This window comes from Panthera onca, chromosome D4, assembly GCF_046562875.1.
Source record: "Panthera onca isolate mPanOnc1 chromosome D4, mPanOnc1 haplotype 2, whole genome shotgun sequence".
Taxonomy (NCBI): domain Eukaryota; kingdom Metazoa; phylum Chordata; class Mammalia; order Carnivora; family Felidae; genus Panthera; species Panthera onca.
In genome coordinates this window covers 25,119,852-25,136,630 of record NC_138351.1, presented here as the reverse complement: position 1 = coordinate 25,136,630, position 16,779 = coordinate 25,119,852, and the positions used below count along the sequence as shown (strand labels likewise).

Here is a 16,779-nt window from a genome sequence, read left to right as displayed (position 1 = left end):
GATTCAGTGAGAAGAGCGGCTGTACAGCTGGGGGGTTCGAGCCTTTGGCTTTCAGTCACAGTATGCCAGGCCCCAGTAACTGCTCAGAAATCTCCAGCACACTGGAGAGTGTCACCCTACCGGGAAAGGCATGGTCAGAGTGTGTGTCACACCCAGCAGAATTCTTAGTAGAACCTGGTTGCAGGGGAAACCCCAGACTTTGAGCAGGAAGCTTGTTGCCTTCTGGGAATCATATTCTGATTTTAAAGTCGAATTTGTTAAATAAGGAATGGCTCACTTCGGGCCAAGTTCTAATTACTCATTTGCTCATTACTGTGTTAAGGATCTTTGTTTCATTAGTGAAAGCCACTCGGTACAGAATTTCCCAAATCCCAGCTCCTGCTCCAGTGGGCACTTTGCTGCTGTACTTAAGTAGTAATAATTAATTGCTTTAAAGGACTCAGCTGGGGTGGGAAAAAAATATGTCAGTCAAGTGTCCCATGAAGTAATCCGGTCACGGCCCCTGAGGGTTGGGATATGAGCCAGGGGAGAGTTTAAGTGTGAGTAGTTGTGACAGCCAGAGCGTGGTGTGTGATGGAGAGAAATGTGGCTTGGCACTTACACAAGTAAATACTCCCATCATGTCCCTAAGAAACCGCAGGAGGGGAAAAGTGAAAATATTACTAAACCATCGTCATTAGGAAGCAGAGGCTGTAATTGTCTGAATTTTAGATGCATTCCAGAATCAGCATGGGGTTCTGTTTTCTAGTGTTGTTGTTAGTGGGTTAGCAGTGTTAAATAAATGTTCTTTGTGATACCCAGGCTTAGGTTGAGGCAGGATCTCACAGAATCTCCCCCCTCCCTGCTCTTCTGTTAAGACTCAGAATTTTGTAGAAAAAAAAGTGTTAGGCTGCATCCATTCCTGTAGGTAGACCTGTAATGGTAGGTCTGTGGCAATATTATGGGCAGTACGGGCAGGGTTCAGAAAAGAGGCTCTGACTGTTTTATTTTTAAACAATTTTTAGGGGCGCCTGGATGGCTCAGTCAGTTAAGTGTCTGACTTCAGCTCAGGTCATGATCTCGTGGTTCGTGAGTTTGAGCCCCATGTCGGGCTCTCTGCTGACAGCTTGGAGCCTGGATTCTGTGTCTCTGTCTCTCTCTTCCCCTCCCCCACCTCATGCTCTCTCTTAAAAATAAACGTTAAAAAATTAAAAAAATAATTTTTAAAGTTTTGACTGTATTAACATTTTTAGTGTCTGCAGGAAGGGTATATGTTACCACAGTTAAAGAGAGAAAGATAGCAGTATAAAGTTCAGTGAGTAGTAAGAGTAACATGGCCTAAGTTGATTTTATAATTTCAGAAGTTTCCGGATTTTACCAAGCAGTAATAAATGTGAAACAAAAGCAAAGGAAAAGGAGGCTGTGGTCAGTGGGCGCAGGCTGGATGTTGGGGTGTCCATTAGGATGCATGTCCAATGCCATCTACAGTGGGGTGCAGCCTCTTGCTTGGTTTGGCTAATGGTGAATTGAGGTCCTAGAGACATGGCTTCCAGAGCGGGGTGCATGGGCAGTGGCTGTGTACAACGGCCCGCTGGGGCGGAGAAAGAAACTATTCAGACTTCTGTTGGTATTTCACTTTTATCACCTTCTTATAAAGTTTCTATTTGTGTGACTTTTATATGGGACATAATATATGAAGACAGCTATATATGTGTCTAATTTATAAATAAATATGCATTTATTCATAAGTAGGCACATATTTCCTCCCCCCACCCAATAGGTCCAGTTACAACTGCTGTAGATCTTCCAGATGAGTCTACAAAGAAGAAAAGGCAGGGCATGATTTTGAAACTCTGAAAACCCAGTTCATGCCAAAACCCCAGATTCCTAAAATAGATGTGAGATCTATGTGCTCTAGTTACGGTGGTGACACGCCTTTTTACATGCTTTTGGTCTTTCACGCTGGCAAACCGGGGTGAGTCACCCAAGCACTGGCTAGACCTTTGCCAAGCTGCATGGCAGGTGCTGCGTCACTCCCACTGACATGTTCGGTGGCAGCCCCGTGGCCTGACTTACGTGGGTGCCAGACTTCCCTTTCTGAGTGAGCACAGGACACGGCCTTAGTGAGGGTTCTCTGGTGGTGGGGAGGGTATTGGATAAAGAGAGAGAGGGCCGGAGTACGTTCCTTCCTTCTTTCCTTCATTCATTGGATAAACATTTACTTTTTATCTGGTACATGCTAGCCACTGACATCACTTGGATCTTATTTCCTCTTTTATAAAACAAGATGAGATTATGTCTACGTTTCTTCCCCACTCTGGCTGTTGTTTCATAATCGTCCCCCCAGATTGCTGCCATTCTTAAAAATGTGCTTTCAGGGGCGCTGGGTGGCTCAGTTGGTTAAGCATCTAACTCTTGACTTTGGCTCAGGTCATGATCTCAACGGTTGTGAAATCGAGCCCCATGTTGGGCTCCTCACTGAGTACAGAACCTGCTTGGGATTCTCTCTCTCTCCCTCTGTCTCTGCCCTTCCCCTACTCTCTCTCTCTCAAAATAAGTATACACATCGTTTTAAATGTGGCTAACGAAACAGTAAGCATGGGGCACAATGATCTATAAAAGCAGGGTTACATTTTTTCCTTTATTTCTGTGAGTTGCAAATTTCCAGTATAAAATTGAAAATTAATAGCGGCTAGCTTAAAAGGGCATATAAGATGAACATTTCCCCACTTGAAAGAGCCTTCTAAAAAGTCTCCTTTTAGAAGAGAAGTCCAATTTGGAGACTTTTTTAACTCCCAAATCTCCACTTCAGCATAGGAAGTGTGAAAATGGGCAGGTGCTGTGGCCAAAAGAGAACTAAATCGGATTTTCAGGATGACCCACTTGGTAATCGGAACATAGACTAGGTTTCTCGGTTAAAGGAAGGGGTATCCCTATTCAAAAAACAAAACCTCCCTTGTGATCTATGGGCTCGTCAGTCCCCCTGCCTGAGCCCCTCTGCCACAACTGCGCAATTTTGCCCTTAAATACGGGCTCAGCCTCACCCCGACTCTAGAGCCAATCCTGCCCTGACCTGGGAGGGAACTGAGAAGCTGAAGCCCGTGCTTTGGATCAGGCTTCTCTTCTTGCTCTGTTGCTCTGCCCTGTCTCCTTCTGGTCCTCATGCCAGCCTTGCTCCTTCTCCTGAGTCTCCATCCTGGTGCTGCCCTGGGGACAGACTCTACTCCAGATTGACCTTAGTGGCCTTGTATGGTCCTCAGTGGACCTTAGCATGACCTAGTATGGCTAGGCCGTACTCCCAACCGGCCGGGGCCTTGCCCTATCCTTTGGGTTGACAGCCTGCATGGATCTCCCTTGCTGGCTTCTATTGGGGCCATATTCTGTTCCTTCCCAGACCAGACTCCTTCCTAGCACTTGCCCCATCCTGAGTAGAAGAGTCTGACTGCCCAGTGGTCATAAGAAGCTAAATTGTCAAATCCGTCTGCAGATTCCTATTCACTTTAACCTTTCAAATATACCCCAGAATCATGGCCACTGCACCATCCCAGCCACAGCCATTCTTCTGACTCCTGGATATACAGTATCTCTGCTTCTGCTCCAACCCCCTCCCCAACCCATATTTCCCACACGGCAAGCCAGTGATTTTTTTATAAATGGAACTCTGATCTAGTCAAAAAATCTCAGCTCCTTGCTCTGGTCTACACCTTGCCCCCTCCCTACCCTTAGGCCATTTCCTACTGTTCTCCTCTCGAATCTCGGTGTTCCTATCATACCAGTTGCCTTTCCCCCGAGAATATGCCTATGCCAGCTCATGGCTACCTCAGGGCCTTTGCACAAGCCTTTTCATCTACTCAGAAGAGCTTTTCCTCTGGTCATTGTAAGGCCAGCTGTTTCTTTTAAGTCTTACCTGAGGTTTCCGCTTCTTGGAAAGTCTTCCCTGACTACCAAATTCTGTTAGTTTTCCCAACCTACCTGTTTGTTCTCTTTCTTGCCATCACCCTGTTTGATTTTTGTCAGGTGTGCTTAGCACTATCAAACACTCAATAACTATTTGTCCTGTTTGTTGGTTGTCTCCCTTGACTAAAACGTCAGCTCCGTGAGAGAAGACTTCGCTTGCTACATCCCCCCCCCCGCCTATTATTGCCAGCACTGAAGAGACGCTCTGACACATAGAAGGAGCTAAATTAATACTTGGCAAATTAGTGAACAAGTAAATGAATGAATGTATGATTTCTAACTGCAGCCAGGACAGCTTTTTTTTTTTTTTTTTTTTTTTTTTTTAATGTAAGAGAAAGCCTGTAAGGGGAATATTCTCCTGGGATTAGGGTTTACTGGAAGCCAAGCATATTCTTTTCTGGTTTTGTTTTTTTTTTAATCTGAAATCAAAAGCCATACCATTGTCATAGTAGGAAATCTGGCAAATACAGAAACCACAAATAAAAGTATAAAAGTACCTGCAGCCTTTTATGTTCAAACTGTGGTTTGAATGTGTATAACTCATCTGTATATTTTTAACAAATAGAGAATTATACTTGAGATATTATTTTGTAATCTGCTTTTTCATTAATATCATAGGAGCATTCCCTGTGACATTAAATATTCTTCCACAGTGTTAATTTGGAGGGACATACATTATTCAATCAAATACTACACAAAAATATCTCTTCCTCCCCCACCTTCCACCAAATTATATATGAATGTCTCTTATCGTAGCCTTACAAGACTGAGTATAGCAAGTTTTTAAAAATCTTTGATAATTTGAAAGGCAAAACTTAGAGTGGCTGGATCTTTTTCTTGCATTTATTGACCAATTGTGTTTCCCTTTCTGAGCAGGTAACTAGGATGTGTGCACCAGAGGCTCTTGGCTGGTGTGTTGGGCAGAAGGGTCGGGTCCTGCTACCTCTAGCTTCTTGATTACACAGCAGCTGCACAAGGAGCCTGTGGTTCCAGAAGAGCCTGCTTTTTGCTTATTGTTTTCCCCATAGGAAGATACAGATGCCTTGTTCCTGAATACCATCGGCAAAGCTGTTGGGGGAAAGTGGGGAAAAACTATTTATTAACGCAGCCCAGTTTAATTTCCTTTTACTCCGAGAAAAATGGCTTATCTGTAATGGTGACTTGTGCCTGGAGGGGGTGAAATAATAAAGTAGATGCGGTGAGAAAACAAAGTCATTCCGCCCAGAAACAAAGGAAATAGGTTCTTGCTTGAAACTACTAAGCCCAGACCAAAGGAGGCCTTTCCGCCTAGAGCCTGGAAAGATAGTGCTGCCACCCATTTCCTCCAGGGAGACCTCTGGGGGGCTGAATTGGCATCTGACAAACTGCACTATCCATCGATTGCCTTGATGCATCTAAGTTGGGGAACTTTTAAGCCTTAGCTTCAGCGAGGATAGAGGAAAAACATTTTGTCTATATGAAAGGTAGAGTCTGAATTGTAGGTAGCCTTGGTCGGTGAGCTGGTTTGAACTCTGCAAGGGAGATCCTCATGTCCATGTCTGCTCCTGAAGAATATGGTATAGTTGTGAAATTCCTAGTCCCTGTCCAGCCTCTGTGGGAGATTTCTGCTGGTTTCATCTATGGACTGCTGTGGAAGGTTCCCCTTTGTGTTACCACCACCCCTATAATGCGGGGAACTGTAGGTATTCTGGCACTACCTTTATTCACAGGTTGTTTTCAACAAAAGGTTTTTTTTTAAACATTTATTTAATTTTGAGAGACAGAGACATTGTGTGAATGGGGGGAGAGGCAGAGAGAGAGGGTGACACAGAATCTGAAACAGGCTCCAGGCTCTGAGCTGTCAGCACAGAACCTGATGTGGGGCTCGAACCCATGAATCATGAGATCATGACCTGAGCTGAAGTCAGATACTTAACCAACTGAGCCACCCCAGCACCCTATTCACCTTGGTTTTTAAGAGTTTTAAGAGTACCTTGGGCCAGTGAATATGGATGTCTTTTTTTTTTTTTAAGTTTATTTTTAGAGAGAGAGCACGAATGGGGGGGCAGAGAGAGAGAGAGTGCGGGGGTGGGGGGGTTGGGAGGCGGGTTCAGAGAATCCCAAGCAAGTTTCACACTGTCAGCACAGAGCCTGATATGGGGCTTGAACTCATGAACTGTGAGATAATGACCTGGGCTGAAATCAAAAGTCGGATGCTCAACCGACTGAGCCGCCTAGGTGCACCGGGTGTCTCTCATATACGTAGATAAATCAGACCGGGGAGGGAGAGTTGTGGTGCTGCACAATCTATGAGTGGCTTGCTGGGTAATGACTCCCATGAGGCACCTAGGCACTGTCAGTGGCTGGTCCTCGATCCTTGGAGGTTTGGGTCCCTTATCTCACCCTCTCCTCTACTTGAGGCCCCTTCGATTCTCCTTTACTCAGAGTATGGATTCTTTTGTCCAGTGTGCAGGTGGGGAATGTCCTTCCGTCTTGGATTTATGGTTTGTGAAATTAATGGTCAAGTATTTGTGGTCATTGTTTTATTGGTGGGCTAGATTTGATCTCTGGGCTACCAATCAAGAAAAAGCCTCCAGGAATTCTGGGTGAAAGGAGAAGCCCGTCCATTACTAGTGCAGAATATTATCTTACCCTGATTAGAAGACAGCAAAACTTGTTCTCCTCTTGTGTTTGGAGAGACAAAGCAGCAAAGTGGAGAGACCACTGAACTTGGAGACTAGGATGCTAGGTGCAGTGTTTTCACTGACCAGGGTGATCTTGACCTCCTCTCTGTTTCCCTCGTGTTAGCCTCCATACAGCTCAGGTAAACTCTTAACAATTAGTAATACTGCTTCCCTACTGTTTGGAGAGAAGTAACTAGAAATGCTAGAGACAAATGGTTGACAGAATGAAGAGAATCCAGACTGTTTAAAACCCTCACTGTCCTCTCCTTGAGTAGTTCAGAGAGAAAAAGGAATGAGCATTGGGGGGAAAAATCACCAATGCTTCTTGAATAATTTCTCTGTCAGGCATTGATGGTGCTTGCCATCAGTCCCACACTGCCATCCTGAACTGTCAGCTGCTTATTGGCCACCTCTGCCTGGGTGCCACACAACAGCTCATACCTAACACATCAAACTTAATGGATTTACTACTACTCATGTTCTCTTCTGCCTCCAACCCCAATCTCAAAACTGCTCCTGCTCCGACATGGTCAGTGACATTACCATCTACACAGTTGCTCAGCCAGAGACCTGGAGGCCATCTTTGCCTTGTTACCCCTCCCCGTACCCCCACCCACTCCATCCCAGAGTCCATTGCAGTGCAGAAATAACTCTGACGTTTGCCCCCAGCTCTTCAGCCTGCTGCGACAGCTTCATTGCGGGATTCCTTTTCTCTTGCTTGGAACATCGCAGGATCTTCCATATCGCTAAAGAAAGGAAGTGAGAGCAGAGCAGTATCCGATGGGTTCTTCCCTGATCTCTTTGTCTCGGTTTTTCTGCCTTTATTTAGAAATAATCGCTGGCAGCCCCAACAGACAGAGGGCTCTGCCTCTCTCCCTCTCCCTGGCTTGCATAAGCTGCCTATTTAGAGATGCCACGCTCTCAGTGCATGAGACGGCCAGGAAAGCAGATGGATTAGCCCTTATGCTAGAATGCTCTGCAGCCATAGAGTTCCTGCAAAGAGGATTTTCTTTCCCCACAATGGTGCTGTGGGGAGCCCAGCTGCGCTGTTTGAATTCTATTCTGTCTGCAACTATAATTCTCCAGAGGGTTTTCATTGGCTTTTCTCCCACCACTACATGGTGATGCCTGGCCCCACAGAGCAGTGTTCTCATTTTACAGGCAGGAAACACTCAGCAAATGCTTCATTAGATAAGGGGAATAATAAGTGTAATAGTATCCAATATGCCAGAGCATCTTCTACATTTTCAGAGTTTCTTTCACATCAGTTATCATCATTTGAGGCTCAGGACTATTTCTTTCAAATGGATAGGACAGACATTGTTGCCTTAACTTGACAAACGAGGAAACTGAATTATAGAGATGATTGACTATTTAGCTGAATGACCCTGTTTCAGTGTTGGGAATGGCCTCCACTTCTCCTTACTGTACACCCAAGAATATGTTCATCATATCACAAATATACTATTAACATATATACATATATATATATATATATATATATATATATATATAATGTTTGTTTTTGAGAGAGAGAGAAAGTGTGAGTGGGGGAGGGGCAGCAAGAGAGGAGCATCCAAAGCGGGCTCTGCACTGACAGCAGTGAAGATGCAGGGCTCGAACTCAAGAACCATAAGATCATGATCTGAGCCAAAGTCAGATGCTCAACCAACTGAGCCATCCAGGGGCCCTGACTGTTAAAATATTTTGTATCATTATTATATTGTTTTTATGTCCATAAAAATATTTAAAAAGTCCTTCAAGGTATGTGATAGTCCCAAGAACTCTTAATAATGGATATTTAAAGTCTGAATTTATTACAAAGCACATTTAAATGTATGTAATACTTTTTAATTACCTTTTTAATTGGAGATAACAGCTAAAATTTTAGTGAATCTGTATTTTAATGGCTAAATCCATGACACCTGTGAAATCTGTTATCAAAACAGCTAAGGTATATGATATTGATGATGATAGAGTACAATATTTAGCATTTACTAAGTGCCTACTACATAGCAGGGATTCGGTTACATAAGTGCCAATATCATTACTGTTTTAAAAGACCAAAAACTGCATTTCAACAAGCTTGTGTAACTTTCCCACGGTTACAGGGCTGGTCAGGTAAACTCTTAAATCTTTTTTTTTTTTTTTTTTTTTTACTGTTTATTTATTTTTGAGAGAGAGAGAGAGAGAGAGAGAGAGAGAGAGTGTGAGCAGGGAAGGGGCAGAAAGAGAGGGAGACACAGACTCCAAAGCAGGCTCCAAGCTCTGAGCTGTCAGCACAGAGCCTGATGTGGGGCTTGAACTCATGAACTCTGAGATCCTGACCTGAACTGAAGTCGGATGCCTAACCGGCTGGGCCACCCAGTCACCCCTGGTCAGGTAAACTCTTGATAACTGCGTCCCTACTGTTTGGGGAGAAGTAACTAGAAATGCTAGAGGGCAAATGGTTGACAGAATGAAGAGAATCCAGACTGTTTAGAATCCTCACTGTCCTCTGCTTAAGTAGTTCAGATAGAGAAAGGAATGAGCATTGGGGGGAAAAATCACTAATGCTTCTTGAGTAATTTCTGTGTTGGGCACTGATGGTGCTTGCCATGTGGATTAATTTCATTAATCCTCACAACCCTGGGAGGTCGGTACTGCCGTTGCTCTGCTCATTTTACAGGCATGGAAACTAAGGCTCAGAGATAATAAAACAGTACAGTCAGGATTAGAACCCAGAGCCTGTGCTTTAAACCTTGCTTTCTATAACTACTTATAAAGTTCTAGTTCATCGACTAGGAACCAGCACTACACTAGGCAGCTGCTATGCATGAGCTATGGTCCTAGCAACCACGAGAGGAGTACGGTCCCCGTTTTATAGCTCCACCAGGGCTCCAAGTTGTCCGTAGCTCCCAGTCACCCACAAAGCAAAGGCAAGCTTTTTGCCTTATGCCAAATCTGTGTCAGGAGCTTTGTCGCAGAAGCAGACCTGGAATTCAGGCCCAGGAACAGCTCTTATCATTGAACTCTCTCCCTCCACTCTGGCTTCTGCTTGATTTATCAGTCTCTGGCATCTCATTATGGAAAATCGATTCCCCTCTTCACACATCCTCAGCTTTCTTTAGCCTCTTGTCACTTCCCAGACATGCGCTCCTGATCCTTCAAACAAACAGGTGAATCTAACCAGGAAGGGTACTGAAGGGCGTCCAATCATTGTGCTGTTGATACTGCTCTCAGCACAGCACCTCGAATAATAATGTCTCTCCCTGTGCAGGACCTCCCGGAATCTTGAGGCCGGCTCTGCCTCTCTGCCCGCCTTTGCTGCTCCCTCTTGAAATGCAGCCATTTTGGGTAGAGTCGGGCAAGGCCGAAAGAAATGCTGGGACCATGTGGAATGCTGGTCCTGCTCTGTTCTCTCTTTCTAAATAAAGCAGAAGTTCCCCAGCAGAAAGAGGGTTAAAGAGTCTACTTAGGATCTCTGAAAAGTAGCATCGAGAGAGCACAAATTCAAGAGAATTAAAAATGTATGAAGTCTATGAAAATGTATGAAAAATAAAAAATGTATGAAATGCAAAATATTAGGATGAGTTGTAGTTAATAAAAGGAAAGGAGGGTGACATTTTAAAACTGGTGAGATTTGAAGCTTGAGAATTAATGGAGAGTGATCACAGACAAGAACAAAAAGTATGGCAGTGGTTTTGTTTACTTGCCTTTCTTGGGTGGGTGGGGGGCGGGGAAGGTCTGTTTGTTGGAGTGTGCCGTGGGATCAGGTCACATGTTTCTTAACAAAATGACAGGCATACAGATTTATCTATATCCCCTCCAAACAGACAAAGGGAGATTTTCTTGTTGTTTGAGCCTGGCCCACTGCTGCTGCCGTGCGAATGAACCCACATGAATTTTTGAAATCCTTCATCTGTGTTACTGCAAAGTGCTGATTTATTGAGGACAGGGATTTCCTGATTTATTCTTCTGCATCCTAAAGATTTTCAGCAGTTCTTTAAGATCCACTGTTGGTGGCTAGCGAGGAAGGGCCTAGTAGGTTCTATCTGAGGGCCCCACTGTGTGGCGTATCTGTTTTATAGATGAAGATTCTGCTCTGAATTATACCACAAGAGGAGCTACAAAGGGTTGAAAATGTGAATTTTTAGGGGTATTTTCCTTTGAAGTTCCAGGTTTGGAAGTTGACTACGCACCCCCCACCCCCCAATGGAAACTGACTACCCCTCCCCCAAACTGTGCCTAGAACTGGTAACCTGGGGAAGGGGCATCAGGAACCCCCTGGAAGGTCTCCGGAGATGACTGGGCTCACAGTGCATAGCTAATTGCCACCTTTCTCCCCTTTCAAGATTTACAGTCCGGCCTATAATGTACAATTTTACATAGTTGAGGTTGTATTGTTTTTATAAACTGCTTTTTTCACTTATCAATATATTGCAAGATTTCCCCCATCGTTATATTCCTAAACATAAATTTTAATGAATGTACAATATCCCATTATGTGTATTTAATCATTTTTCCCATGGGAAATTTAGATTTTTTTGGTGTGGCCGTGGCTATAATAACTGATACTCTGATGAACACCTTTGTCCCAAAACTTTGGTCAACGTTTCTAATTATTTCTTCAGAATAAATTCCTGAAAGTGGAATTTCTGGGTCAAAGAATATCCCACGTATAAAACTCAATATACTTTGCTAACCTTCTTTTTCTCCAGAAATGCTAAATCAATTTATATTCCCACAGTGAAGTATAACAATGCAGAATTTCAGCCAGCTGCCTTGAATTTAATGCTTTATTTCAACCGAAAAGAAAAAAAAAGTATTTTTATTAGAACATTATCTTTTGGCCACAGTCACTATTTAAAGTAGAAAAATGCATGTATGCATGAAATTGTACATATGTGAGGGGAAAAAATTTTTTTTCTGAAAATGAGAGAAAAACGTGCCAGCAAAGAAATATAACAGAAAGATGGCATGTGGGGCACAGTTAATAATCAGTTGAGATTTTTTTTCAAATATAGCATGTACTGAAACATTGAAAATCATTTGTTACACCGGGGTGCAAGCACATTTTATACGGCAGATGTACAAGTGCAGGACTTCCAGAATGCTGAGAGGTAAGATGTAAAGTTTGGATCCTGCATTTCAAACACAGTTGGTGAGAGGTGGGGGCAGGAACAGCTCTCAGGCCTGGTTTTTATAGTCAACTGATATTAATTGGAGCCTAGGGGCAAATGGGGGCTTTGTCTCTTACTGAGTTCAGGAAGATCAGTTACTCTGCAGGGCCTTGTTTCCTTGTCTATAAAATGAAGAAAATATCAGCGCTGGTTCTGAGGGTGCAGAAAATGCTGCGAGGAGCTCAGCGCTCCATGCATGGCTGTGCTGTCCGCCGAGGCAGCCCCATGGGGCGACGGAGCACTTGAAATATGGCCTGTCTGAACTGACGTGTGCTCTGGGTGTGCAAATGCACATCACTTTCAAAGATTTAGCACTAAAAACGAATCAACACTATTTTATTAATTTCTGTATTGTTCTATAGCAAAATAATCCTATTTTGAATCCGTTAGGTTCAAGTAAACACATAATTTTAATACTTTTTTTAACTTTCTGAATCTTTTTCCTTTTTAAATGTGGCTCGCATTGTGTTTTTATTGGACATCACTGCTCTCGAACAAAATAAAGGCTCAATAAAATATTTTTTAAACAGAAATCAAGGCAGCTGTGTTTCTTCTTTTGGAGCTGCCCAATTGTCATTTTATCCCCTGGGGGTATTTGCCTCTTAAGATACTTTAAGGCGTTTAGGAGGGGTCCTCTCATGGGAAGGTTTAGAAGGGCTGGGGTTGGGATGATGCATAGTATTTCATTGTTTGTTAGTGGGGTGAGTGAAGAGTTTAAAAATAGCAGCCCCCTCCCTCCTCCGGCCCCACGCTGATCCCTCCGGAGTTATTTCTGTTGGCTGCATTAGGAACCTGACATTTGATTCATTGAGTGGGCCCTGCCTCAGTCCTTTAAAACAGAATGGAGAGTTAGTGAAAGGTCAAAGCCACTATGGTTGGTGGTAGCTGCCCCAGGCCGTGACAGGCACAGGAGAACGGAGGGAATCAGAACAGTTATGGCAAAATGCTTGGTCAAGATCCAGACTCGGAGGGGCCTCCGCTTGCACATGGTGAACCACTGTAGCAGCAATGTGTTTGTCCGTCTGCTGAGACACAGCTCCAAGATCACAGCTAGAAATGCCGGTACGTGCCCTTCCCTGGGCTGTCGTTCCGTGCCTGGGGGAAGGGTGTGGGTTCCAGCTTCCTGCTCACTGGCCAGCTAGCAGCTGGGAGAGAAGCCAGCGTGAACCTAGTGTTAGAGGTTAGTGATAAGGATGGGAGAGGGAGGCTGAAGAGCCCAGAGACCAGCTAGAAGCAGCAGGATTGAGCAAGCAGGAGATTGAGCAGCAGAGTGAGCAAGCAGGAGCAAAGGGAAAGGGTGGGGGGGGGGACTAGAATGCGGTCCTCTTTTGTTATGTGAAAATGGTATGAAGTCATAAAGGCTAATTGCAGTCCTGTTGGCAGCCCTAGGGAGGAGGCCGTGGTGGTGTGCCTATTCCAGATAGCTCAGGATCATTGGAAGATTATGGAGAAGGCAGATTGGATGATCAAACACGCTACCCACTCCTTCTCATTGTTTGAAGGATAGAATCTAAAGTGTGCTTTCCTGGATGAGGCAGAACTCCTTTCTCTTCCAAGTAGAGCGTAACCAAAACATTATAGGTTAAAGAATTGGGAACTGTTCTGTCACTTTACTTCTCACTGAAAATGTATTTTGTGTTATTTTGTGGTCCTTGGGGGAAAGAGGTATTTAAAAAAATTAGAGCTTACTGTAGAAAAGATGCTGTTAGATATAGATATAGATACAGATACAGATATATGGTTTTCACCAATTATTTAAAACAAATCCTGAACAATGTCTGGAATTGGCCACACCTGATACACACATGTGGAACGAACTAAGTGAATTGAAATGAAATTAATTTGAACTTGTGTAATGACATAGGTGATGTGTTCCTATCATAAAAGAGTTTTAAAAGTACAATTATACAGAGTGTTTTCCTTGGCCCTAATACCCCCAGTAACCAATCCATGCATGTTGACATGTAAAATACAGGATACGTGATTTTGCATGAATGGAATTGTTCTGTATATTCCAATTCCTTTTTTTTCCACTTTATCATGACTTGATACTTTCCATATCAATACATATTAATCTATATCCTTTTTTAAAATGGCCGAAGAATATTATGTAGTATAGAAAACCATAATTGTTCAATCTCTAAATTCTTGTTGGAAATGGATATTTCCTATTTATTGGCCTTAACAGAAAATGCTGCAATGAATGTGCACATGGGCATTTCACTATGATAGTTTTGTGAAAGTGTAATGGTTGGGTTGAAGGATACACAAGTCTTAAATTTTGACAGAAATGGGAAAATCATCGTCTTAAAAATACTAACACTCACTAACAAGGTGTGTATGAGAATGTCTACTCCCCCAGATAACCACTAACTCTGATATAACCAGTTTTTTGGTTTATTTTTTGCAAAAAGGTTGAAATAAAATGAGATTTTATTGTTTTAATTTACAGGTCCCTTTTTACTAGTGAGGGTGAGCATCTTTTCAAATGCTAATTTCCATGTGCATTTCTCCTGGCTGTTGCTTATTTACTTTACACATTTCTCTTTTTGTCCTGTCCTTATAGACTGTAGCAATTCTTTTATAATCTGCATGTTAACTCTTTGCCTTTTACAGATATTCACTTTTTTCTCCTAATTTGTTCTTGGCTTTCAGCTTATTTTAATGTTGACTTTGAAGCCCCAGCACCGTTCATATGCACAGCTGACTTCTACATGTGTGGATTACTTAAATTTTCTATGGTTTATTTTTTTTTTTAATGTCTGTTTTCCTCATTCCAAGATTATAGAAATGTTTTCTTCTTCATAATTAATGCAGAAACTTGAACTGTGTGTAATTGCTAATCCTCAACTGCTTTTGACCTATAAAAATGGTGATTTCATGTGGTTTGGATTTGTTTTTATTCAACTTGTTAATGTTTTCAGAATTGTCACTGTGTCTATGCCATAACATAGGGATAGAAACTTTCCCTCCTATATTGGTTAGCAGTTTTTCTCAAAGTTATTTGTAATTTTCATTATTTTCAAATCCATGTTTCTCATTTGTGTATTTAAAAAATTTCTTTAATGTTTATTTTTGAGAGAGAGAGAGAGAGAGAGGATGAGTTGGGGAGGGGCAGAGAGAGAAGGAGACACAATCTGAAGCAAGCTCTGAGCTGTCAGCATAGAGCCTGATGTGGGGCTCAAAACCCACAAACTTGGAGAAGTCGGAGGCTTAACCGACTGATCCACCCAGGCGCTTCTCTCATTTGTGTATTTTAGTATTCCTGTTCCATTTCTAATTTTGTAGTGTAGTTTTTTTTTTTTTAACGTTTTTATTTATTTTTGAGACAGAGAGAGACAGAGCATAAACGGGGGTGGGGCAGAGAGGGAGGGAGACACAGAATCAGAAGCAGGCTCCAGGCTCTGAGCCATCAGCCCAGAGCCTGACGCGGGGCTCGAACTCACGGACCGCAAGATCGTGACCTGAGCTGAAGTCGGACGCTTAACCGACTGAGCCACCCAGGCGCCCCTGTAGTGTAGTTTCAATTATCATGTCAAGTTCCCCCCTTTTTGATAGTTTTTGTATCCACAGTTTCTTGACTCATTATGTGTACTTTCTCCATTTGCCATTTATGAAAATGTGTTGAGATTTGTACTGGAATTGCAGAGAATTTTAATTAGAAAAGGTATGGGTCTTTGAAATATTGAGTTCTATTCAGGAACATTGTTATGTCTCTACATTTCCTTCAGATTTTCTTTTATGTTATTCAGCTATGTTTTATTACTTTCCTCATGCAGGTTTTCCATATTTCTTACTGATATTCCTGGATATTATATGGTTGTTCTGATTTGGGCATTTAACTATTTTGAATGCGATTTTTCCATGATCATATTTTTATATTGTCTTTGGTATACTGATCTTGCATTCGAACACCTCACTGAATTCTCATTAATTCCCATAGCTTCTCATTAGAAACATTTGCCCTTTCTTGTGGATAATAGTGTTATGTGCAAATAGTGAGTTTTGTGTGTCTTCTTTTCCAGTACAACATTTTTTGTATTTATCGCGTTGCATTATTCAGGGCTACCAGAATGACACCGAAGAGTAGCCAGGGTTTTTTGTCACATTCCTGACTTTGACCTGATGATTGATTGTGATGACAGAGAGATCCAAAGAGATGGTGTGACAGCTGCATCAGTGAGGATGCCATTAGCAGCAAGTAATAGATAGACAGCTCTAACAAACACTGGTTTAAATAATAAGGTGATTTATTATCCAAGACAAACTCCAAGTCCAGAGTCAGGGAGGATTCCCGGATTGAGAACCCAGGTTCATTTAATCTCCCTGCACCGCCCTGGTCACTTGGCCAGAATTCCCCTCAGGCCTGTTGCCATCAGCATCACAGGATGGCTACCAGAATTCCTGGTATCTCCTTCAGATACAACAATGTCAAGAGAAAGAGTCTGTATCTTTCTAGGATGTTCTTCTGAGAAGCCAGAAACCTTTCTCAGAAGTCTCTATGCCTCCAACACCACCTGCCCCTCCTGCAGCTCCTCCCTTCAATTTTCATTATCTAAACCAGACACTACCAAGAGAATGGAATTATCATGACTGGCTTAGACTGATCATTTGGGAGAGAAATGGACAATAAGGAGTCAACTATAGAAACTACCAGATAGGAGCATCTATGTCCGACTAGATTTCCTATACTGATTGTACATCCCCATGACCTATTTGTTTTATAATGGGAAGTCTGTACCTCTTAGTCTCCGTCACCTATTTTGCCCAGTCCCCTACCCCCTCCTTTCGGGCAACCACCAGCTTGTTCTCTGTATTTATGAGTCTGTTTCTATTTTGTTTTGTTCATTTGTGTTTTAGATTCCACATATAAGTGAAATCACAGGGTATATTGTCTTTTTCTGATTCATTTCATGTATCCTAACACCCACTATGTCCATCCATGTTGCAAACAACACAATTTCCAGGGTGTGTGTGTGTGTGTGTGCACTTACCACATCTTTATTCATCTATTGGTG

General features: G+C 42.7%; 1 protein-coding gene and 1 long non-coding RNA gene across 3 annotated transcripts in view; one reads left to right on the top strand and one right to left on the bottom strand.

Moving 5' to 3' along the window:
• FRMD3 (FERM domain containing 3) overlaps window positions 1–16,779 on the top strand; it is a 310,403-nt gene that overhangs the window by 258,808 nt on the left and 34,816 nt on the right. The window lies entirely within an intron of this gene.
• LOC132663579 (uncharacterized) overlaps window positions 4,807–16,779 on the bottom strand; it is a 47,283-nt gene continuing 35,310 nt past the window's right edge. Inside the window, exon 3 of the long non-coding RNA XR_009603134.3 lies at window positions 4,807–5,004. This is a non-coding gene — a long non-coding RNA (uncharacterized LOC132663579). The remainder of the gene's footprint in view (window positions 5,005–16,779) is intronic.